Source organism: Bos indicus, chromosome 13 (assembly GCF_029378745.1).
Source record: "Bos indicus isolate NIAB-ARS_2022 breed Sahiwal x Tharparkar chromosome 13, NIAB-ARS_B.indTharparkar_mat_pri_1.0, whole genome shotgun sequence".
NCBI lineage: Eukaryota > Metazoa > Chordata > Mammalia > Artiodactyla > Bovidae > Bos > Bos indicus.
In genome coordinates, this window is record NC_091772.1 from 29,287,666 (window position 1) to 29,310,830 (window position 23,165).

Genomic DNA, 23,165 nt, shown 5'->3' on the forward strand with positions numbered 1-23,165 from the left:
GCAACTACAACCCTGAAGAACAGAGACTGTTCAGACACAGTGACTTCAGACATCCTCTTTGGACTCTCCACTCACCATCTCATTCTCCTCCTCCTAAAGCCAACCATTCCTCAAGCATCAGTATCCAGGATCAAATCAAATCAACTGCTGGAAAAGCAAAAATCCACCCTAGCAACAATGGGACAAGGAAAGACAGGCCTTACTAATAATGAACCCCAATATTCCATCAGGACATAAAGTTCAGCGTAGAACCCAGACACCAAGCCTGTGCCTACCTCCACAAAAATGAAAGACTGTCCCACTTTTCTCACTAACCTGTGACCGCTAATTCTTTACCAAGTGGCAACTCTAACCCCACTTCAATCTCTTGCATCCTATATAAAAATTAAGATACCCAGTCACTGAAACATACCTGCTTCCTTACCACATCCAAACCAGCTCTGGCCCCATTTCTCTAACCCCACCTTCAAGTCATCCAGCACAAGCGCAAACCCAACTCTGCCTTTCCAAGGGAATCCCAGAATCCCAGTGCTCTTCCAGGCTACACTCGCCCTGCTGCTAAATGAACCGAATCTCTGCAATGACACGTGCATTCCTGGGGGCTGCTGGCTGATGGGATTCGACACTCTTTTATCTTAAGTTACTAATAACATGAGGTACAGCAGAAAAAAACATGAAAATTAAAGGTCCACTAACCTGAATCCTGACTTACTGCTTCTCTGGGTCTGTTTCCTTAGTGGTAAAATGACAATTATTCTATACTTTTAAAACTTTTCATCTCAAATACACTGTATTTCAGCCCTACTGTGGGTCAAATAGGTTTATGACCATGGAACAAGATGCTCTGACTTCCAATCACTCAATTACTTCACGTGTGAAATACAGCACAGAGTTGCAAAAACCTCATTTTTCACTCTAAAGAAAAGAGATCTTCATGTGAGAAACAATGGTTACAATTATGTGCTTTTCTGGATGGTTAATATGTTTCATAATTATACAAATGTAATATCTGATTTGATTTCTCCTTCCACAGTGACAAATTAGCATGAGGATTGGGGCACGTCTCCGTCTGGATCTTTAGAAGACTGTCTGGCGCTAACTAAACCCCAGAGAGCAGCTGTGTGCACAGCCCAGGTACTTTTAATTAAAGTCTGTTTTCCCACTTACTCTTCTGGTTACCCAGTGGGCTTTCTGTGAACAACAAATAGCCAGTCTTGTGATGAGGACACCAAAACCAACATAGGGTTATTAAGCCAAGGCCAGACCATGAGTGTCCACTCCTTTGTACGAGCCTTGGGTCAGCCTCTAAAGATCTTGGAGGAGTGAGATGTGGTCCCTGATGTCCAGAGCTCAAGGCGTGGAGGAGACAGGCTCACAATCAATACTGTGATATGTACACCTTGAATGTGGGAAGACCAGGCCAGTGTCAGGGATAAGGTCTTCCCAAGACTGTACCTCCTCCCAACTCCAAAAGGAGGAAGGTTCTCCCATGTGACTCCATCAGTGAGGATGCCCTGGACCACACTCAAAACCTGCCCAAAAGGAGCGGCACCACAAGGGCTTGTTTTCACCTCACAAGGATGTGGTGTTAGGCTGTGCAAGGCTGCCTCGGAGCTCAGTGGTGTCATGGGGGCACTGGGATCTTCTCACTGCTCTGTTCTGCTCAGCAGCCCTGGCATCTCCAGGAGGAAAGGCAGACTGGGAAGGCACCCCCCCATCCAGCATCCATTTTTCTGGGAGGGAGGCCACTCCCAGAGCCCTCTCATTGGCCAGAGCTGTGTCCTGTGATCACCATAGCAACAAAGGGCCCTGGGAAAATAGGGACACGGCATTCCAGCAGTGAAGGGGGGACAGCAGTGGCTGTTAGGTCGACAATCGACTCTGCCACACACAGTTATGGGTGGAATGTGTCCCCCCCCAAATCCATATGTTGAGGCCCCAACCCCCAATGTGACAGTATGCAGAGGTGGGGTCTTTGTAAGATGATCAGGACTAAATGAAGTCATGAGGTTGAGGCTCCCATGATGGGACTGGTGTCCTCATAGGAGGATGAGATAACAGAGCTGGCATCTCTCCCCACCCCCACCCACTCAGATGAGAAGGCTGCCTGCCATCTGTAAGCCAGGCAGAGAGTCCTCACCAGGAATCCCATCTGCACCCTGATCTTGGACTTCCAGCCTCCAGAACCATGAGAAATAAATGTCTGTTGTTTAACCCACTCAAGCGTTAAGTCGCTCAGTCGTGTCAGACTATTTGCAACCCACGGACAGTGGCCCACCAGGCTCCTGAGTCCACTCAGCCTATGGCAGCCAGAGCTGACTAGGACACAAACCCAATTCAACTGTCTTCAAAGGCACTCCGGCCTTCTGACGAGGGGCTCATCAGGCCCCTCTGGGTGAAGTCAGCTGCCACCCTGCCTCTCAGCTCCAAAGCTGACAAGGGAAACTAGAGCACCAATCGTTTCTCAGAAGTGTTCTGTCCTCAGAACATTCATAAGGAAAGCTACAGTGAGCAACAGAGATGGGGTCCTTTTAATGGAAACCCCTTCAGCCTTCAACTTCTCCTTCCACACAAAACTCCCCTTTTTAAATGAAGGGGATTTTGGCAAAAGTTCAAACATAAACATATTTGTTGTGGGAGGAGATGCCAGAAGGAGGGAGTAAACCATACTGACTGTGAACTTGCTCTGCTTGAACTCCACACATTAACTCAACTCCCCCATTCTAGGTTACCAGGCCTTACCGTGTTCCCTCAGGCTGTCTTGCAGTCACAGGAAAACAAAAGCAAGGTGCCCCCAGCTCCAAGAGGCTGTCTCTGCAATCTAGACAGTGATTTCCGCCCCCCTCCCCACCCCCGCCATCTAACAGGCCCACCCAACGTACGAACTGGATACAATCCCCCTTGGGCCTCCACTGGAGCTCTGACTTTCTCCATGTACAGGAACAGGCAGAGGAAAACTTTCAAAATAAGAACAGGGGTGGGGGGCGGGTGGGGGGGCGGGGGGGTGGGAAATGACAGCAATCTACTTGGCAATCAAGGAACACAGAAAAACAAAAGCCTGAAAACAAGGAGCCTGCATTTAAACCAGCAGGTATCAGGTGCCACTGTGTCTGAGAAGCCTAACATAACACAGCCTTTCTTCTTACTGGAAAGGAAGGGGGCTCCAGGTTAATTAGAAAATAGTCAAGATTTCAAAACTGCATCTATTCCGAGAGCATACAGAAGCCTAAGAGACACAGGCACTTAGCTTGAGTGACAAGCAACAGATACATCAATCATAACCCAGGTCCTATAGAAACTGGGTGATATTATTCACCTTCATTCCAACAAGATGTTTTAGGGATGTTTATGTTCAAACATAAAATGTTTTATGTACCATTTATGACTACTTCAAAACTCTCAGATTTATTTGGTAGCTTCCACCAAGGACCTTCTCTCTTAAAATAAAGCCTTAGCCATCACCCCTTCCTCCCTCCATCCAAGTATGCACTTACCAGTGTCTACAGCCCCAGGTCCTCAGCCAATAGGGATTAGGACAAGTTCCGTGAGTACTAACACATCCTCCATCAGGCCACTCACTCTGGCATCTCAATCAAATCCGTTGCTTACCAACAATACTATTCTTTTATATGTTTTCCCCACGTCTTGACACATCCACACCAGCAATACTGATTAAGAACAGGACAGCTGGTAACTAGCAAAAGCCCTGCTCAACCCCAGTTGCACAGGAAATGGAGAACTCTGCTTCTCTCTCTCCCTGAAGTTACCCACTTTTGAAATGTTCTTATTTCTTTTGTTGCAACAGGACTCCTTACTCAAGAACTCTGCATCCAGAAACTTCCCATCAGCTTCTGACTTCTCTATAGCTCTTCTCCAAAAGTTCAGAACTTTGTATCTGTTTTAAAATCCACATACAACAGGAGTTACTGGTTAATTAAATGAAAAGGGCAAGGATAAAGGGCATATCAACACATTCATAAGGAAAATTTCTCCTCTACGTACAGGTGGTTATAAAGGAAATCATTCATGGCTTCCAGAAGAACAGCTATAAAATAATTTAACAAGAACCTGCAGATGTATCATGATAGCTAACTACTTCCCTGATGCCTTAAAAAAAAAAAAAAAAAAAGTCTGAAAAGCTTAATTAAGACAGGATAGTTTACCTACTTAAATTTACCTACTTAATTGAAATATTCAAAAGCAAAATATAGCCAAAGGCCATGAAAAATGTTTCGTTTAAAAAGTTTTCAAGGTAATTCAAGGAACAAAAATCACTACCCTTTAGTTTATAATCTTACAAATGCCAAACTGAGTATGAACCCAAGTATTTAACAATCCAATTCAAAAATTTTAAATTGAGTCTATAGTACAAAATCTACAACACAACAGCACATGTGATATGATAATTAGGAAGGCCACTATCAACTTTATTTTGAACTTTCATCCATGAACCATTGGAGTTAAAATCATAAACCTTATTTTCTATTTATAAAATATATGTTAGCTTTGGGGGGGAAAAAAAAACATCTCCGAGTTACCACACTGTGTTTCTAAATTTCATTCTGTTAACCCTATACAAAAACCAATGTCAAGGACTCAGCTAAAGAACTTCCCTTCCATGCAACATTTAGACTTGCTCGTAAGCTGATAAACTTTCAGAAACACCTCAGATCAATGCCTTCCAAACTTTTCTGTCTGTAATTATACACAGGGACCCAATAACAAGCCCACACTAAAACAAACTGAAGTAAAAGTTTCCGGAAGTGATACCAGCCTATATACACTCTGATAATTTTCACTTTTTTTTTTTTTGGTAATGCTTCTTGCTTAGTGGCTCAGTTGGGTTTGACTCTGCAATGCCATGAACTGTTGCCCTTCAGGCTCCTGTGTCTATGGAATTCTCCAGGCAAGAATACTGGAGTGGGTTGCCATTTCCTACTCCAGGTAATGCTTCTTGTGACCCACTAAATTGATTCTGGGATCCACTAATGGATGCAGCTTGGAAAATTTTATCCTAATTCATTTACTTAACTTCGCCACCAGCCGCTGGCAGCACTCAGGGTACTAGGGAAGACACCTGAAAATTTCCAACGGAAATGTAAACTGGAAGACGGCATGTATGCCAACTGTCACCATCCCCTCCAGATGGGAAACGCTTAAGAACCATGACCTTTTAAAAGCTTATTTGGGCTTCTACTACTAATGCTGAAGCCATCATCTTCTCCTCTGTCTAATCTTTAAAATACCATTATTCCAATCACTAAAGAATAACCTCAAATCCTTCTAGCTATGTGTAAATGAGAAAAGGAAAACAAATTAGAGATTACTGGGAGAATTACGTTTGTTCATAGTTCAGTGATAAGCCTTTTTCTCCATGATGATGAACATAGGGGATGGAGATCACCAAGGCAGTATTTTCTCCCCTTATTAAAGTGTTTTTTAAAAGCTGGTTCAACGGTTTCTCTATCCACAAATAAAATGATAGCCATCGTACAGCAATATTTAAAACCAACTTTATGGCATTTGCCTATTTGTTAAAAACTACAGTATAACTCAGCTTCTTAACACAAAAACAACAATTCTATTTACGTATTTTTTAAGAAACAGGACAAAATTCCACAGTTAACTGGAGTGAACAATGAGTAAGAGGGGGCTTCCCCTGGTGGCTGTGGTAAAGAATCCACCTGCCAAGGAAGGAGACACAGGTTCGATCCCTGATCCAGGAAGATTCTACATGCCGAGAAGCAACTAAGTCCGTGCACAACTACTAAGCCAGTGCTCCAGAGCCAGTGCTCTGCAACAAGAGAACCTACCGCAATGAGAAGCCCGCACACCACAATGAGAGAGTAGCCCCAACTCACTACAACTGGAGAACGCCTCCACACAGCACCGAAGACCTAGCACAGCCAATAATAAATAACTAAATAAAATTATTTTAAAAAATAAAAAGAATCCAAAAAAAAAAAAAAAACCAGTAAGAGGAAGTTATCCAGTCCTGGGTACCTGCAACTCAACTGTTCGAGGTCATTTACACCGACCACATGGGAACCTGGCCAGAAAATGCTAAGGGAGGCAACTAAGAATTGATCTGCTTTTCTTCCTGGTAAAAAGAGACATGGCAGCAGTAGTGGTGGTTATGAAACAGGAGAAAGAGCTAAGCTTTAAAGTCTGAGGAGCCCAAAGCCAACTCTGCCATGTATTAGCTGGATGACCTTGGTTCACTCCAGTTAACTGATGGTATTAAGAAGCTGAGTTATACTGTAGTTTTTAACAAATAGGCAAATGCCATAAAGTTGGTTTTAAATATTGCTGTACGATGGCTATCATTTTATTTGTGGATAGAGAAACTGTTGAACCTGCTTTTAATGATTCAATACTTAAAATGATTACTCAATAAATATTAGCACGTGGGCTGAACACAGTCCTAAACGTCCCCACATAGTGAATTTTCACAACACTGGAGGTAGATTCTGAGTGCCAGAGGGGTTGAGGCAGCACTCTCCAACTTTTTTGGCTCCAGGAACCAGTTTCAAGGAAGACAATTTTTCCATAAACAGGGGGAAGGAGTGGTTTTGGGATGATTCAAGGACATTACATTTACTGTGCACTTTATTTCTATTATTATGACATCAGCTCCAGCTCAGATCATCAGGCATTAGATCCTGGAGGCTGGGGATCCCTGGGCCAAGGCACTTATCCAAATTCACACAACTAGTCATGGAAAGGCCAGAGTTCTAACATAAGTCAACTCATTTCAAAACGTGTGTGGGGCTGCCTTCTGAGCCTGGTTCCTTATCTTCCCTTCTCAGGGTTGCTGTTTATATTAACATCTGCTTAATAAGGACTCATCACTCCCATGACCCAGCATCCCAGCTGCTACCTGTGCAGGTCACCAAATATCTCAGGAGAGTGGGCTTCACCTATTCAAACTCAGAAACTTCTTATCTTTTGTTCAGCAATAGAAACCTATCTTTTTTTTTCCTTCTACCCTCTCACTGCTCCACCCTTCAAACACACCTCCCCTACAAATACCTTTTATTAACCTTAGGAAATATTTCACCAGCACTGCAGGCAAGAGTACACAACACCTATCATGAGTATGTTTACTAAGGGAAGGGAGGTGAGTGTCTACTGTTTGTTAGGCAGGGCCAAGTTGTCAGGCTTCATTCAGAGCCAAGACAATGACAGGCAGAGAGAACAAAGGCTGGACTCAGATGGCGCGGCAGGAGCGCCCTAGAACAATCACTAGGGTTAAACTGTATTTACCCTGCGAGGTCCTGACCAGGGACAGAATGAAGGCAGGAGAGCGACTGAGCCAGTTGTGGCTTGGGGATCTGGCAGGAATTAGAGGGGCAGAGCCTCAAATATGCCAGGAATTCTGCTGAAGGCAATAAACCACCTCATAGTGGAGGGGAGGCTGGCATTAAATCAGTTTTGGAAACAGGAAGTACCGGGACTGAGTGGTTAATAAGTGTCGACAGAACTTTTCAAAATGGGGTTACATTTCTCCCTTGCTTTCCTGTCCACCTTACTTCCCAAATGCTACCTCCTCCACTTCCTTACCCCTCAAAAAGTGAGTAAACAGAAGCACTGACAGGCTGGTGCCAGGAAAAGAACCAAAGCACATCAAACAAGTTAATTTCACCAACTTGATCAAAGACATGTCAATAATACACCACCACCCAATTACTGAATCCAGTCTGTTTTAAAAAACAAGGAAATTAACTGCACACGTGCCCTCAAGGTGTAATAAGCTAGCTATATATGTTAGACTTAAATTATTAGTTGTCATAGAAACAGTGGAGAGTAAATGCCTGCATAGATCAGTATTTGCCAATTTAGCTCTTTGTTTTACACTATACATCCTATCACTAATTACGTTATATACTTTCCAAGTATTAAGAATTCGCCACTTTGGGTTTCCCTGGTGGCTCAGTGGTAAGGAATCCGCCTATCAATGCAGGAGACACAGGTTCAATCCCTGATTCAGGAAGATCCCACAGGCTTTGGGCCAACTAAGCCCATGCACCACAACTACTGACCTTATGCTCTAGAGCCCAAGAGCTCCAACTACTGAGCCCACGTGCCACATACTGAAGCCCATGAGCCCTAGAGCCTGTGCTCTGTAGCAAGAGAAGCTCCGCAATGACAAGCCTGTGCAGCAACAAAGACCCAACACAGCCAAAAATAAACAAATAAATATTTTTAAAAAGAAATCACTATTTTGCCAAACCAAAAGGGAATACATCCCATAAGGCTGACTTGGAAAAATACACTCATAAATCTAAAGGACACAAGTTGGATTTATGAATGTTCAGAAAGCAGGACACTGCTGATATATAGCTATTTAACAATCTGAAGACATACAGTGGCTTTTTACCCTTAGGGAAAAAATTATGAAATGACCTACCAGATTAAACAATATTATCTAACAAAAGTAGACTTCCTAATACATTCATTATTTTAATTAAGTACTGATAACATTATGAGTTTATAATCATAAGTCATACAATCATACAATCGAAAGTCACTCCCACTGACATACTACTTTTTTAAAAATTGTAGTTGATTTACAATGTCAAGTTAGTTTCTGCTATCAGATCAGATCAGTAGCTCAGTCGTGTCCGACTCTTGGCAACCCCATGAATCGCAGCACGCCAGGCCTCCCTGTCCATCACCAACTCCCAGAGTTCACTGAGACTCACGTCCATCGAGTCAGTGATACCATCCAGCCATCTCATCCTCTGTCGTCCCCTTCTCCTCCTGCCCCCAATCCCTCCCAGCATCAGAGTCTTTTCCAATGAGTCAACTCTTCACATGAGGTGGCCAAAGTACTGGAGTTTCAGCTTTAGCATCATTCCTTCCAAAGAAATCCCAGGGCTGATCTCCTTCCCAATGGACTGGTTGGATCTCCTTGCAGTCCAAGGGACTCTCAAGAGTCTTCTCCAACACCACACTTCAAAAGCATCAATTCTTCGGCGCTCAGCCTTCTTCACAGTCCAACTCTCACATCCATACATGACCACAGGAAAAACCATAGCCTTGACTAGATGGACCTTTGTTGGCAAAGTAATGTCTCTGCTTTTGAATATGCTATCTAGGTTGGTCATAACTTTCCTTCCAAGGAGTAAGTGTCTTTTAATTTCATGGCTGCAGTCACCATCTGTAGTGATTTTGGAGCCCAGGAAAATAAAGTCTGACACTGTTTCCACTGTTTCCCCATCTATTTCCCATGAAGTGATGGGACCGGATGCCATGATCTTAGTTTTCTGAATGTTGAGCTTTAAGCCAACTTTTTCACTCTCCACTTTCACTTTCATCAAGAGGCTTTTGAGTTCCTCTTCACTTTCTGCCATAAGGGTGGTGTCATCTGCATATCTGAGGTTATTGAGATTTCTCCCGGCAATCTTCATTCCAGCTTGTGTTTCTTCCAGTCCAGCGTTTCTCATGATGTACTCTGCACATAAGTTAAATAAACAGGGTGACAATATACAGCCTTGACGAACTCCTTTTCCTATTTGGAACCAGTCTGTTGTTCCATGTCCAGTTCTAACTGTTGCTCTGACCTGCATACAGATTTCTCAAGAGGTAGGTCAGGTGGTCTGGTTTCCAGTCTCTTTCAGAATTTTCCACAGTTTATTGTGATCCACACAGTCAAAGGCTTTGGCATAGTCAATAAGGCAGAAACAGATGTTTTTCTGGAACTCTCCTGCTTTTTCCATGATCCAGCGGATGTTGGCAATTTGATGTCTGGTTCCTCTGCCTTTTCTAAAACCAGCTTGAACATCAGGAAGTTCACGGTTCACATATTGCTGAAGCCTGGCTTGGAGAATTTTGAGTTTCTGCTATACAGTAAAGTAAATCAGTTATACATATTCATACAGCCACTCTTTCTTAGATTCTTTTCCCATACAGGTCATTACAGAGTATTAAGTAGAGGTCCCTGTGCTATACAGTAGGTTCTTATTAGTTATTTATCTTATATATAGTAGTGTGCATACTCACTGACATTTTTATTTAATGCCTGATTATAAAACAAGGATACAAAGTACCCTAGATGAACAACTTTGCCTTTAATCTAGTTTTATTTTGACTCATTCTCACTTTTTAAAATAAGCTGTTTCCACCTCACTAGCTAAAATCAAATTTTGTTCTCTCTTAAAATGGTTCACTGCTGGTTTTACAAGATCCCACTCAGTGGCTTGAAATGACTGGATGTTACTTATTTCCTCATTACATCTGTTACTGACCATTTTCTTTACAATTAATCCAAACAACACATTCTGTCAAAGGGCACAGGTCCAAGCACCAAAAATGCCAGATCTTGGTCCCAGCTCAGCCACTGCCAGGCTCTGTGGTTCAGAAAAGGATCACGTTCCTAGCAGTCAGTTTCCTCATCTGTGAGCCCCAGACCAGGAGACCAGCAATTCTCACCAATCAGGACAGACAGACAGAGACACACACACAGAAACAAACACAACACAGACTGGACACAGACACACACACTGGACACAGACACACACACACACACACATGACACAGACTGGCCACAAACACACACTGCACCAGGCAACACAGTCACGCTCCAGCAGAGACAGGCCTTTCTAAGCCACTCCATGTAAGCCACTCCCTAACCCCACAAAGGGGAAATGTGAGAACTATTTTTGCCCATCTTTAGGTATGCATGCTAAATTGTTTCAGTCTGACTTTTTGCAACCCCATGGACTGTATGTAGCTGGCCAGGCTCCTCCGTCCAGGCAAGAATATGGGAGGGGGTTGCCATGCCCTCCTCCAGCGGATCTTCCCTACCCAGGGATTGAACCCATGTCTCCTATGGTCCTATACTGCAGTGGATTCTTTACTGCTGAGCCACCAGGAAGCCCTATTTTTTTAGGTATAATACAAAACAATAGGGTGACTCTTCAGAAGATCTGTGATCAGAAGAAATTCAGATTAAATTCTGTATCTGAAATGCAGCCCCTCACTGCTTGTACGCCCAGACTCTCCATGCTTGGAGGCGACCAGGCAAAGTAAGAAAGCAAACCAATAAAACAGCACAGCACTCCTCTCTCAGCATTCCCTATAATAAAGAGCACTACTGGATTAATAACAATTAATAACAATTGCTCTAAAGAGGCCTTCCATCCGGTCCTCCTCTGTCATCTGAAACAACTGATTTCACCATCAGTAATTTGACATCAGAAATTTACAATAAACTAGTCCATGCCCATTCTTCCCCAAAGCACAGAAGATCTCCAAGTGCTGATAGTGGAGTTTCTCGATTGTTCCTGGCTCAGCCGGGATGCTGTGATTGAAAAAGCAAATACACTGGTCAGCACTCAGCTTGCCAGCCGTCAGCCAGGTCACAGTATTCTCATCGGTCACAGCCGCGACAAATGACGGTTCTGCTCTTGACACTGTAAAGCTGTACCAACCACTGGCTGGACTAGCCCCTTCCCACATGTTCTTCCTGCCGGGAACCTGTAGAATGCAACCTAGGCCACCAGCCAGGCCTCACAGTTAAGCCGCTACGTTAATTTCGGGGTGAAAATTTAGGAGGTCACCTTTTCATTGTGTGTGCTCAGTCGCTAAGTCATGTCTGACTCTTTTCGACCCCATAAACTGTAGCCTACCAGGCTCCTCTGTTCATGGGATTTCCCAGGCAAGAATACTGGAGTGGGTTGCCATTTCCTTCTAAAGGGAATCTTCCCAACCCAGGGATCAAACTCGCCTCTCCTGCATTGCAGGCAGATTCTTTACCACTTGAATCACTTGAGAAGCTCAACCTTGTTATTACTGCTTCTCAAACACACTCAGAAAGCAACAGTTTCATGGCTAAAAATGCTGTCCCAATGTTCTCTTCATTATCAAAGAAAAAAAATGTTAAAGCAGGAAGCCTGCACTAAGAATTAATATTCCTCCCACGGGACTGTCTTAAAATACAAATGAGGTGAGGTCAGGTCTCTCACCACAAGCTTCTCTAAACCCCGACCGTGGCTGTCACTCCCTACCCAGGTGTACTTCTCACACCTCGTCTCCTGCATCTCTCTCCAGACCTTACTCCCCACCCTCCAGTCCCACTGGCCTCCTTTCATCTCTTACCTAGTTTGTGTTCATGCCAAGTCCCCCCACCACAACTCATCCCCGTCGCAAATCTCTCCCTACCACTGGCTCACCCTTTAATCTCCACTCATACACCATCTGCCCAGATCACCCTATCTAACCGGGGTCCTTCCACCATTTGTCTCTGTCCTAAGCTTGCATGCTGCCCCCCAGCCCCCATCTGGAACTGTCCAATTTACTGCTGGGAACATGTTTTTTGATCATCTCCCATCTAGGTTTGGCTCCCCCTGATAGCTCAGCAGTAACAATCTGCGTGCAGTGCAGCAGACCCTGGTTTGATTCCTGGCTTGAGAAGATGCCCTGGAGAAGGGATAGGCTACCCACTCCAGTATTCTTGGACTTCCCAGGTGGCTCAGACAGTGAAGAATCTGCCTGCAATGTGGGAGACCTGGGTTTGACCCCTGGGTTGGACCCCTGGGTTGGGAAGATACCCTGGAGAAGGGAATGGCAACCCACTCCAGTAGTCTTGCCTAGAGAATTCCATGGATAGAGGAGCCTGGTAGGCTACAGTCCTTAGGGTTGCAAAGAGTACACAACTGAGCGACTAATACACTGTCAACCATGTGGGTATTCGGGCTTCCCAGGTAGCTCAGCGGTAAAGAATCTGCCTGCCAATGCAGAAGAGGCAGGAGATACAGTTTCAATCCTTGGGTTGGGAAGACCCTCTGGAGTAGGAATGACAACCCACTCCAGTATTCTTGACATAAAAATGCCATGGACAGAGGAGCCTGGTGGGCTACAGTCCATGGGGTTGTAAAGAGTCGGACATGACTGAGAAACTGGGCATAAACGCACTGTTCTAAACAGCGTGCAATTAGCAGGAACAGAATCAAAGCTCCTGCCTTCGTCAAGTCTATCTTCTGTATTGTGGCAATGATTTCAGAGTATATCCTAAATGTTTCCACAATTCATGATTACGGTGATGCAATAATAACACTTCTTATGTCTTACTTAGAATCTGTGATACCGTCCAAGCCACATTAAGGACAATGACAGAGACCAGAAATAATTAAATTCAAAGACTGGTTTCAATTATAAAAGGAAGAAATCAGTAAGTATATTTGGAGTACATTTCTTAGCCTCCAAAATGCTCAACTCATAAAAGCTGACTAAAATTAAATTAGAATATTTCCAAATTTAATGATGAATGCTTTAAGGGTGCGCCCAAGTAGAACAGTCTCAACTGTTTTAAGCAGAGAATAGAATAGTTTTTTAATTTAGTAAAACAATGTTAGGACAAGCAATTAAGTGATTTCCTATCCCAGTTTATACTTCAGAATCAGGTGTGCCTTTGTAAACAGTCTTGGGAGAGACTGCAAACATTAACAGTCACTAATTTATTAACTAAAGCCACAGAACTGTGTGTTCAGTTGGAAGAATCAAAGTAACAATGTTCATATCTTTAAGATGATAAGTAGTGGATCCAAAACTGCTAATTTCCTGCTTTGTGGGTGCTTAGCTGCTTCTGTAGACATCTTAATAATCACTTAATTATATCACAAGGAACATAAAACAAAGAAGTAACAGGATGGAGTCCTCCACTTTCAGGAAAACAGACCATCAGCATATTTGGATTCCTGTCCATAAAGAACAAAAGCCACCACCGTGTCAGTTACACAACAAGGAGTACACAGGCTTCCTAAACCCAGGTGTTAGCAGGGAGCTCATCCCCAGATGTGAACTGCCCTTTGCAGCTCTGTGTACACACTTCCACTTCCAGCCACACGACTGTAAAGAGAAATACACAACACACCGCTGACAAAAGGACTTAAAATAACTGACAGGTTAATGAGATGCTAATTTCCAGGATGTTTCTCAACTTCTAAAGGAGCTGTACTATCACCATAGGACAAAATCCTTTTACCATTTTACTTAGGTAAGAATCTGTGTTTGCTTCAGGTGTAGCAGAAATGAGGAAAAGTAAATTGTGTCCTTGCTATAAAGTCCCACCATCAATACTTCGCTTGAATAAGTCCTGAATAAAGTTTCTCTAATAAATCAGTTAAAATTGTTATCCAAAGAAAGAGGGGAAAGTTCTGAGGTTGAAAACAGACATAGAAAAGTTACATTAATCTGATAAGTAAATAAAAACTTAAAGGAGGGAAAGGGATCTTAGTTACCACTCCAACTATAAAAACTGGGATTTTCACATACAAGGTAACCTTTGGATGAGGGAAAAGGCTTAACAGACACACTTACTTCCCTATTAAAAAAAAAAAAAAAAAAAATTCCCCTCACCCAGGTTTTGGAAGTAATGTGATCCTAGAAAATTTGGAAAATCAGAATAGTATATAGAAAATAAAATATCATTCATGAATGCATCACTAAACACATCCATATTTTGATATATTTTCCTTTCACTTAATACATATGTCTTTTCATTAATTTTTAGCAAAATGAGGGTCACACTAAGTAGACAATTTACTACATATGTAAGCATTCCATCCGTGATAAAATACTTTTAAAATATGGTTGCATAATATGGCATTAAACTGGTTCACTTTTCCTTCTTCTTATTCAAAAAGAAAGGTAATTTAATGAATTTTAACGTTAACAGAGTAAGAAAAAAACCATTGCCAGAGTGTCAGAATCCACACTGCGCCATCCATAATTCCCTGAAAAGGTTATTTCAGTATTCCCACCTTAACCAGCTATGTATGTGCATGAGGCTGGATTTTCTGCATATACTTCAACTGAAACAACCTACAACAGCCTGAATGAAGAAGCAGACATGAGAACTGAATTATTTTCTATTAGAGCTGGTTATGAAATAGATTTGCAAAAATGTAAAACAATGCCACTAGCCTCACTGTTGTTTCAATTTTGCAGAACAGTTTTGCTCCATTTTTAAACATAATTGAAGAAATGTGCACAAAAGTAAAATCACGTTCATCTTTCTTTTTCTGTTTTGGACACATTTTTCAATACAAATGATCTTTTCCTAAACTGTAATGGGTTTGTAGTTATTTTTGTCATTTTTAAGTGAAATTTTTCAACTTTCTCAGTTTTAATTCCTAACAATAAATAATAGTGTAATATTAAGTAATATTAAATAAATAATTTAATAAACAATAAATAAATAATCAATAGATATTACAACAGGCAAAGGTCTTTTGAGGGGCCACAAGTAATGGGTTGGCCAAAAAGTTTGTTCATGTTACATTTCATAAGATGGTACAGGAAAACACAGTCTAACTTTCTGGCCAACCCACTGCTTTGTAACAGTGTAAACGGGTCCTGATATCCAAAAGTTTGAGAGCCACTAAGCTGGAGAATAAAGGGTCTCCTTAAACAAATAAACCTATGTATTATTTTGTTTGCTCGTAACAAACTTCTACTCAAAATGAGACTTCTCCAAGACCTTTGATAGATGAGGAGTGTCTTTGTTGAATGGAATCCTTCCTCTTCTGGCCCACATTTAGTTTCTAAATAATCAGGTCCCCAAATACTTAATGTATTTCAACACTTTGTTACCCAACACTTTTTTAAAGCAGATATTGTAAGGAAAACAGAACCCTGGGAAATCGGAGATACAGATCTCTGACCACAACTACCTCTCCACTTGTTGCTTAAAAAATACAAAAACAATAAATTATCGAGACATCTGGGGTAAGAGCAGAGTGATTCAGATGATGGTACCTGATACACACTTATCTTCACAGTTATCATCATCTGTTTTTACTTCTTCCTCCTACCAAACTACATAAGCGATTCTGTCAACTCCGCAGGGTCAGCAACACATGCTCCCTCCCAACCACCAGGCCCAGAACTCGATGGAAATAAGAAAACACCCACTTAGTGCCTGTTACAACTTTACTTTCTAATCAACAACACTCCAGTCAAAAACTCCAAAACTGTCATATCATTATAGACATTCCTAGCATCTCCAGAAGAGGAATTCTTCTCTACCCTTGTTCTGTTTTTCCAAAACATATGGTTTCTACAAAGGAACCAGTCACAGGTTTTATAAAAAATCACGCTGAAAATAAAAAACTCTTTCATTAAAACACACATTTACTGGGACTTCCCTGGCGGTCCAGTGGCTAAGACTCCACGCTTCCACTTTAGGAGGCATAGGTTCAACCCCTGGTTGGGGAACTAAGATCCCACATGCCCATGGCATGACGAAAATGTTAATTAATTTTAAAAAGTAATTAATTAAAAAAACATGTATTGCAGCTGTAGCAGGTGCCCAGCTCCCCAATACTGAGGACAAAGCAGTGAACAAAACCAAGTCCTGCTCTCATGAGGCTCACATTCTAAGAGGTAAAGCAGACCCTTAACGGAGGAGGAGACATGACAGGCGCTGGGTTTGAACAAGCAAAGCCCAGGAGGTCTTGAGAACAGGAAGATCATCCCGATGAAATACAGACCCAGGGAGACCCCTTCACAGCCACGTGGAGGCACAGACCTCAAATACAAGATGCATAAGACGAAGAGAGAGGGGGCTCAAGACAGGAGCATAGTAAAACCAGAGATCTAAACTCACCTCGGGGCACGGTGGAGCCGTTCCCCAAAATAGACGCTCTAAGATAAACAAGGTTGATCAGAGAGAACAGCGAGATCCCCACGAGACACACGGTGCTTAGAGGCCCGTAAAGCACACACGTGAACATATATAATAAAACAAGCACTGGACATGGTACTTGAGCTCGGGAGTCAAGATAAGGGCTGGCTGTGTGGATTTGGGAGCCCCAAATCTACAAGCAAATGAAGCTAAGGAAACCACTCATATCACTCATAGGGTGGCAAAGGTGCCCTCCAAAACCCCCAAATACCAGAGGGAGGACAAAGAAGAGGAGCCTGCAAAGGATACCCAAGGGGAAGATCCAGAAAGAGAAGAGAAGGCAGGAGAGAGCAAGATCTCAGCAGTTCAGGGATGTGAAAACGTTTCAGAAAGCAGGATGTTCTTAGGGGTGGCCACTAATGTAGCTACCAAGAAATACGAACTTCTAAACCACCTTCCTTAGTGACAGAGAATTCGTCTATGAATGAAAGCTTTCAAAAACTAAGCCATTATTACTTAAGATGGCATGTATTGATTGCTATTGAAAATTTTTGGTTTTATATACTTTTTATTTTTAAATTTATGATTATCATTTTGGCTACACCATGTGGCAGGCAAGATCTTAGTTCCCTGACCAGGAATCAATCCCATGCCCCCATGCATTGGTGTTGGTGTGGTATGTGTGTGTGTGTGTGTGTGTGTGTGTGTGTGTGATCTGTTTGTCTACATCAACATTACCTTGTCACCAAATATCTGTGCACATCTAGGTGAGACAGGAGTGTGAAGTAGTAGGTAGCAAAACAAGCCAAAAACACTGTGGAAATTATGACACCTCAATGAAGGACAGCATTTAAATCCCCTTGGGTCATTAGACAGGTATGAAAAGAGACTGAAAATACTGTTTCCACAATGGACACCCAAAAAAGGCACCCCCCACCAAGGAATAGGCAGCAAATTAAAACGAAGGCCTATCAGAATGTTCTGTTGCTGTTTTTCCAAGTTTGTGCATCTTATACCCACAACCATCAGGGAAAAAGTGGAGATAAGAAGCAAAACAATTACAAAGCAAATAAAATTTTTCTAAAATGAAGCACTTCAATGCACACATCAGTCCTGTAGTTTTCACTGGAGAGTCACATTGTACCGAAGTGGAGATCTTCAAAGAAGAAGCACAATTTAATCACCACGAGCCCAGGCACTGGATGAAACCCGGATAAAATAATGGAGACAAAATTTACTGAATGTTGAAAGATATTTTTAAAAGTCACCTTTTGCAAAGGGCAACTCTGGATCCAGAGTTTGATAAGAGATGCTAGGGCATTTGAAGAAATTGTTGGGGAAAAAACATTAGTTTACAACTGCAAGACAGCCTCTTACAGAGCTCTCTCCCTGGCAAAGACATGACACCCCGAACTATAACAAGACATGGCTTTTTATTTAGTCATGTGTATGTCTGATGTTTTGTTAAACCCACTAGTTCAAGTTCACACACCTGAAGGACTATTCAATGACCCAGGGGAAGATCTCAAGGTTTACTATGACCTCAGATATTCACATATTTATGCTTTCATCATGAACATTCAATATTTTAAAAGCCATCCTCCAGGAAGATAAAGTTTGCCCAGAAAATCACCCCACACATGTTACCTATTCAAGGCATAAGCGACCACATGTTAAAGAGGATATATGTTAATCTCTTCAGAATCATTCAGGCTCCTCGTTCAAGGCAACAGATGAAAAGACCACAGTAGGAACGCACCTCCCAACAGTAACACTTTTTTCTAGCGATAAAAGCAAGGCACCCAGAACAAGAATTTACCACTACCACCACCTCTCCCCCACCAAGAAGCTCTCTTGCTGGAAATTTTTAAAATGAAAACTAAAGTTCAAAGGGAGTCACTGCAGCAACTTCAAAAAGCAGGAAAGTTTGCATACCCATCTCTGCATGACTTCATCTGGCATAGAAACGAGAGCAAACAATGAAAAACAAACCGTCCGACGCTGGACCCTGGTACGGGTTACCAACCTTCCAGAACACACTGTCTCCAGCAGCACATGTGCAGAAAAACATCCGCAGCGCTGACAAGTAAATACCCTCTATACAGGGTAATTGAAACCTATCAATGAAAGCAAACATTTCCCCCTAAGAATCAGCTCCCTCAATAAGTGGTATAAACACACACACACACACCGCAAATACACTGGGATCTTACACACACACACACAATTGCACCGTGATCTCCCCAGGTCTGCATGTGCACCATCCCCAGCCTGACATTCACACACCTTGATCACCCTTGATTGACCTTTCCAACTACTTATAATCCCCTTTCCAACTAGAGGGGGATTCCCTAGTGGCTTAGTGGTGAAGAATCCACCTACCAATGCAGGAGACTCATATTCAATCCTTGGGTTGGGAAGATCCCCTGGAGAAGGAAATGGCAATCCACTCCAGTATTCTTGCCTTGCCTGGGAAATCCAGGAGGTCGCAAAGAGTCAGACATGACTTAGTGACTAAACAACAACACTCTCAACTAAAGGAGGTGGAATTCTAACATTCTCTGTAACCCGCACAGTCTCCGTAGCATCCAGGCTTTGAGATAATGCAAACCTATACTTTTAATGATCTTAATTCATGACATTACAGTCCACTTGTGAAATATGCTGGGATGTTTCTATTTGGGGGGGAAGCGTTTAATACAGTGGGGAAAAAAGCAACAGGGGAGCTAGTCTTGAGCACTAGTCCCCATTTCATATAAATACCTGAGTGACCTCTGGGCTGAAGGGTCTGTCCCTCTAAAACCAAGGAAGTTTCCTTCTAGGGCTAGATTACCGATACTAAATTAGTAGGAAATACCAAGTCCAGACCAAGACAAAGAGCGTGACACAACAACCGCGGAGGCGTGATCAAGACATAACATTCCATGAGCTGACCTCAGCTCTGATCCACGGTCCACGTCAACTCCTACACCAAGCCTGCCACTCGGGCTGCAGACTCTCCCAGGCATGCAGCCCCATCTCATTCCTTGCCCTACATAGCAGGGAAGGACCCCACAGAGACAGGAGAGACAAGTTCCAGGGAAAACCCTGAAAACTATTTGCAAACAACGCTGTCTGACTCCCACTGGGCCCACCTGAATTCCTTCTAAGTAATTCCATCACTCTGGACACATGATGCTTAAAACAAACAAGGAGGCAGAGTTAACCTGCTCTTCAAGCTCCTACTTTCCTAGCCCATCCCTCCCAAAACACAGGAAGCACTGCAGAGTTCTCTACGTGATGAGTGCCATAGACCCGGGAGATGCTGAAGTGTTCTGCTCTACAATGCCCATTAAAAAATCAGTATGGTTTAGTACAACGTACACACACACACACACATTTCACAAAACAGTACTGATCCTTAATACAGGCAAACGTTTCCTATTGTATGTTTTAAAATGCTGACTATTACTCACAGTATAAAAGACAGATCTGTCAACAGACAGATGTGTTAACAAAATATAGCGGATACATACAATGGAATACTACTTAGCTTTAAAAAGGAATGAAATTCTGACTCATGCTACAACACGGGTGAACCTTGAAAACGTTAAGTGAAGTAAAAACAAGCCACAAGATGACGAATACTGTGTGATCCCATGCAGTATACGAAATACCCAGAGTCATCATTTTCACGAGGACAGAAAAGAGAGGGTGGGTACCAAGGCAGGTGGAGGGGGAGCAGGGAGTTACGTGTTTAATGAGGACAGGGTTTCCATTTGGAGAAGATGAAGACAGTTCTGGAGATGGATGATAGTGATGGTTGTACAACAATGTGAATGTGCTGAATGCCACTGAACTAGTTATACACTCAAAAATGGTTAAAATGGTAAATTTTATATGTATATTTTATCACAGTAAGAAACAGGAGTGGGTCACCTGGGGACCGACAATTCGAGATGGACCTATGAAGACGGGAGGGGGAGTCTCCTGGGACTGAGCTCCAGGTACACAGTGTCATAAACCAGTTCAAGGCCAAGGGCACAGGATTAGGCCTGGCCTTGAAGTCACTGGCCTTTCATTCATGTTAATTCACTAGAAGGAAACACTAACCTGATCCTCCTATTTGGCCTCCCAAGATCCCGACTTCATGCCAAGTTGTTGTTGTTCAGTCGCCCAGTCATGTCCGATTCTTTGTGACCCCATGGACTGCAGTACACCAGGCCTCCCTGTCCCTCACCATCTCCCGAAGTTTGCCCAAGTTCATGTCCACTGTTTCAGCGATGGCATCCAGCCATCTCAACCTCTGACGCCCTCATCTCCTTCTTCCCTCAATCTTTCCCAGCATCAGGGACTTTTCTAGTGAGTCAGATGTTCTCATCAGATGACCAAAATACTGGAGCTTCAGCTTCAGCGTCAGTCCTTTCAATGAGTATTCAGAGTTGATTTGCCGTAAGACTTACTGGTTTGATCTTGCTGTCCAAGGGACTCTCAGGGGTCTCCTCCAGCACCACAGTTTGAACGCATCAGTTCTTTGGTGCTCAGCCTTCTTTACATGCCAAGATGGAAGCTCAAATCATGTATTCTGCAGAACACGTTTCCCAAACGTTTCCCTCTGCGGCTTACGGAGAAGACAGACCACTCGGTTATCCTTGGTAATTACTACCTAGCGCCCTCTTATCCCCTGCTGCTCTGCAAGCAGGAGAAGCCATCTCCCCTACCGGAAGGACAACTGGCAGTCCAGCAAAGGCCCGCATGTGAGAAAAAAGCAGTGTCTCTGTGCTGGAAACCCTGGTTTCATGGACTTTCTGATCCAGTGGTGGGGCAAGGGCAGGGAGAAGATGAGCAAGGAACCAGTGAGCAGACAAGGTGTCTGCAACGTGCCTGGGAAGGAGGGCAAGTGGGCAGGTAAGAGGCTACAGGTCAGGGGCTGGCTCTGGAAAGGGTGATGGAGAGGCTCAGGACCTGGAATGAGCTTTCCAGACGGCAGCCCTGGAGAGCCCGTCCAGCCCCGGGCAAGCGTGAGCTTGGCTTGTGTAGGAAAAACAGAAAAGAGGCCAGTGTGGCTGGAGCACACAGAAGAGGGAAGTGGCTGGAAACTAGGTCAGGGAGGCGGCAAGGCGAGGCCAGCTTCTGGTCGACTTTCTCACTTATAGGAGCGGCCGATGTAGGTCTCAGAGTTCCAGATCACCGAACACGGTGGGACTCAACTGGCCTGAAAGATGCTAAAAGCCGCCTCCCCCTACCCCCAGCCTGATAAAGTCATCAAGAGGTCCCAGGGGATGTCTAACTTGGGCTTCATCCACAGGGGCCCCCAGCCGCGGTAGTTTTGTTTTTTATTTATTTTGGCTGTGCGTGTCTTCACTGTGACTTGTGGCATCTTTAGTTGCTGGATCTAGTTCCCTGACCAGGGATTGAACTCAGGCCCTCTGCGTTGGGAGCACACAGACTTAGCCACTGGACCACCAGGGAAGTCCCACCGCAGTAGTTTTTAAATCAAAGCCCAGGTAAGGAGGCAGGCTGTGGGGAGTTGAGGCTGATTGATCAAGATTGTGTAGGATGCTTCCCAGGGCTGACAGCTTCAGTTCAGGCATTCTGCTGCTGTAGTCTTGGTGACAGCAGATAAAACTCCAGACACATTAAAATAAAACCCATCTCCAACCAAAGAACCTATTATCAACATCCTGTTTGCTTCAAGTAACCCAAAAGATTCAGGTTTTCTAAGCCACTCCCAATTTTAAATATTCTTCTTTGTCAACCCCAGAAATGTAGGCACGGTTCTCACACAACTCCCTCTGTTCACGATCAGAGTAAAGATGATGACCATACCTCTAGGAGATGGATAACAGTTCCAAAAACAGCACCAGAGTACTCAGGTTTATGTTATTATCAATACCCACATTTTTAAATACTGAACTGAATGCTAACTGTATTATATGCAGGCACTCTGCAAGTGTACTCGCTGTATTCTTATAAAACTCCATGAAGTGTGTACTATTATTATCCTCATTTTACTGATAAAGCTATTAAACAATAAACTGCAGGCCCAGAAGGTGGAACCAAGCAGCATGATTGAGAGCCTCCGAACTCACACGACTTCTCTATTTAAAGAAACTGGACAGAGAAAAATATACATTAGATGGCAGTCATCCAGGCAGAGAGAGGAGGACACGTCCTTTTCCACTTAACTAATATGATGATCTAGGTCTTATTTAAGATCCAGTTAGGACTCTTTGGAGAAATATATGTAACCCAGAACCAAACAGACTATATGGAAAGGACCTGCTATTTATTAACCACAAGTGACATGAAATGCAGAACCATGGAATGCACCAGAGAGCTCAGACAACAGGAAGCAAGCTCACCTTCCTGGGCAAGCAACCACCCACCAGCCCCTGGCCCTTTTCCATTTTAATAATCCTTCATCTAGGGGCGAGCACAAGCTGGCAGCACAGCTCTGTTTATTTTTTTTAAAAGGGGTCACAGAATTCGTGGCCTGACACGGCACCCCACCCAACTTGTAAAGATAGGGTGGGTGGAGATACAGGAAGAAGAC

General features: G+C 43.3%; 1 protein-coding gene across 2 annotated transcripts in view; it reads right to left on the reverse strand.

The window, feature by feature from the left end:
* Window positions 1–23,165, reverse strand: part of FAM107B (family with sequence similarity 107 member B) — a 79,496-nt gene that overhangs the window by 32,161 nt on the left and 24,170 nt on the right. The window contains exon 1 of one of the 2 annotated variants that reach the window (XM_070802102.1): window positions 3,495–4,093. The exons of the other annotated variant lie outside the window; for it this stretch is intronic. The gene's annotated coding sequence lies outside the window, so the exon portion shown is untranslated. Of the gene's footprint in view, window positions 1–3,494; window positions 4,094–23,165 lie in introns of those variants that run through there. 2 annotated transcript variants of the gene reach the window in all.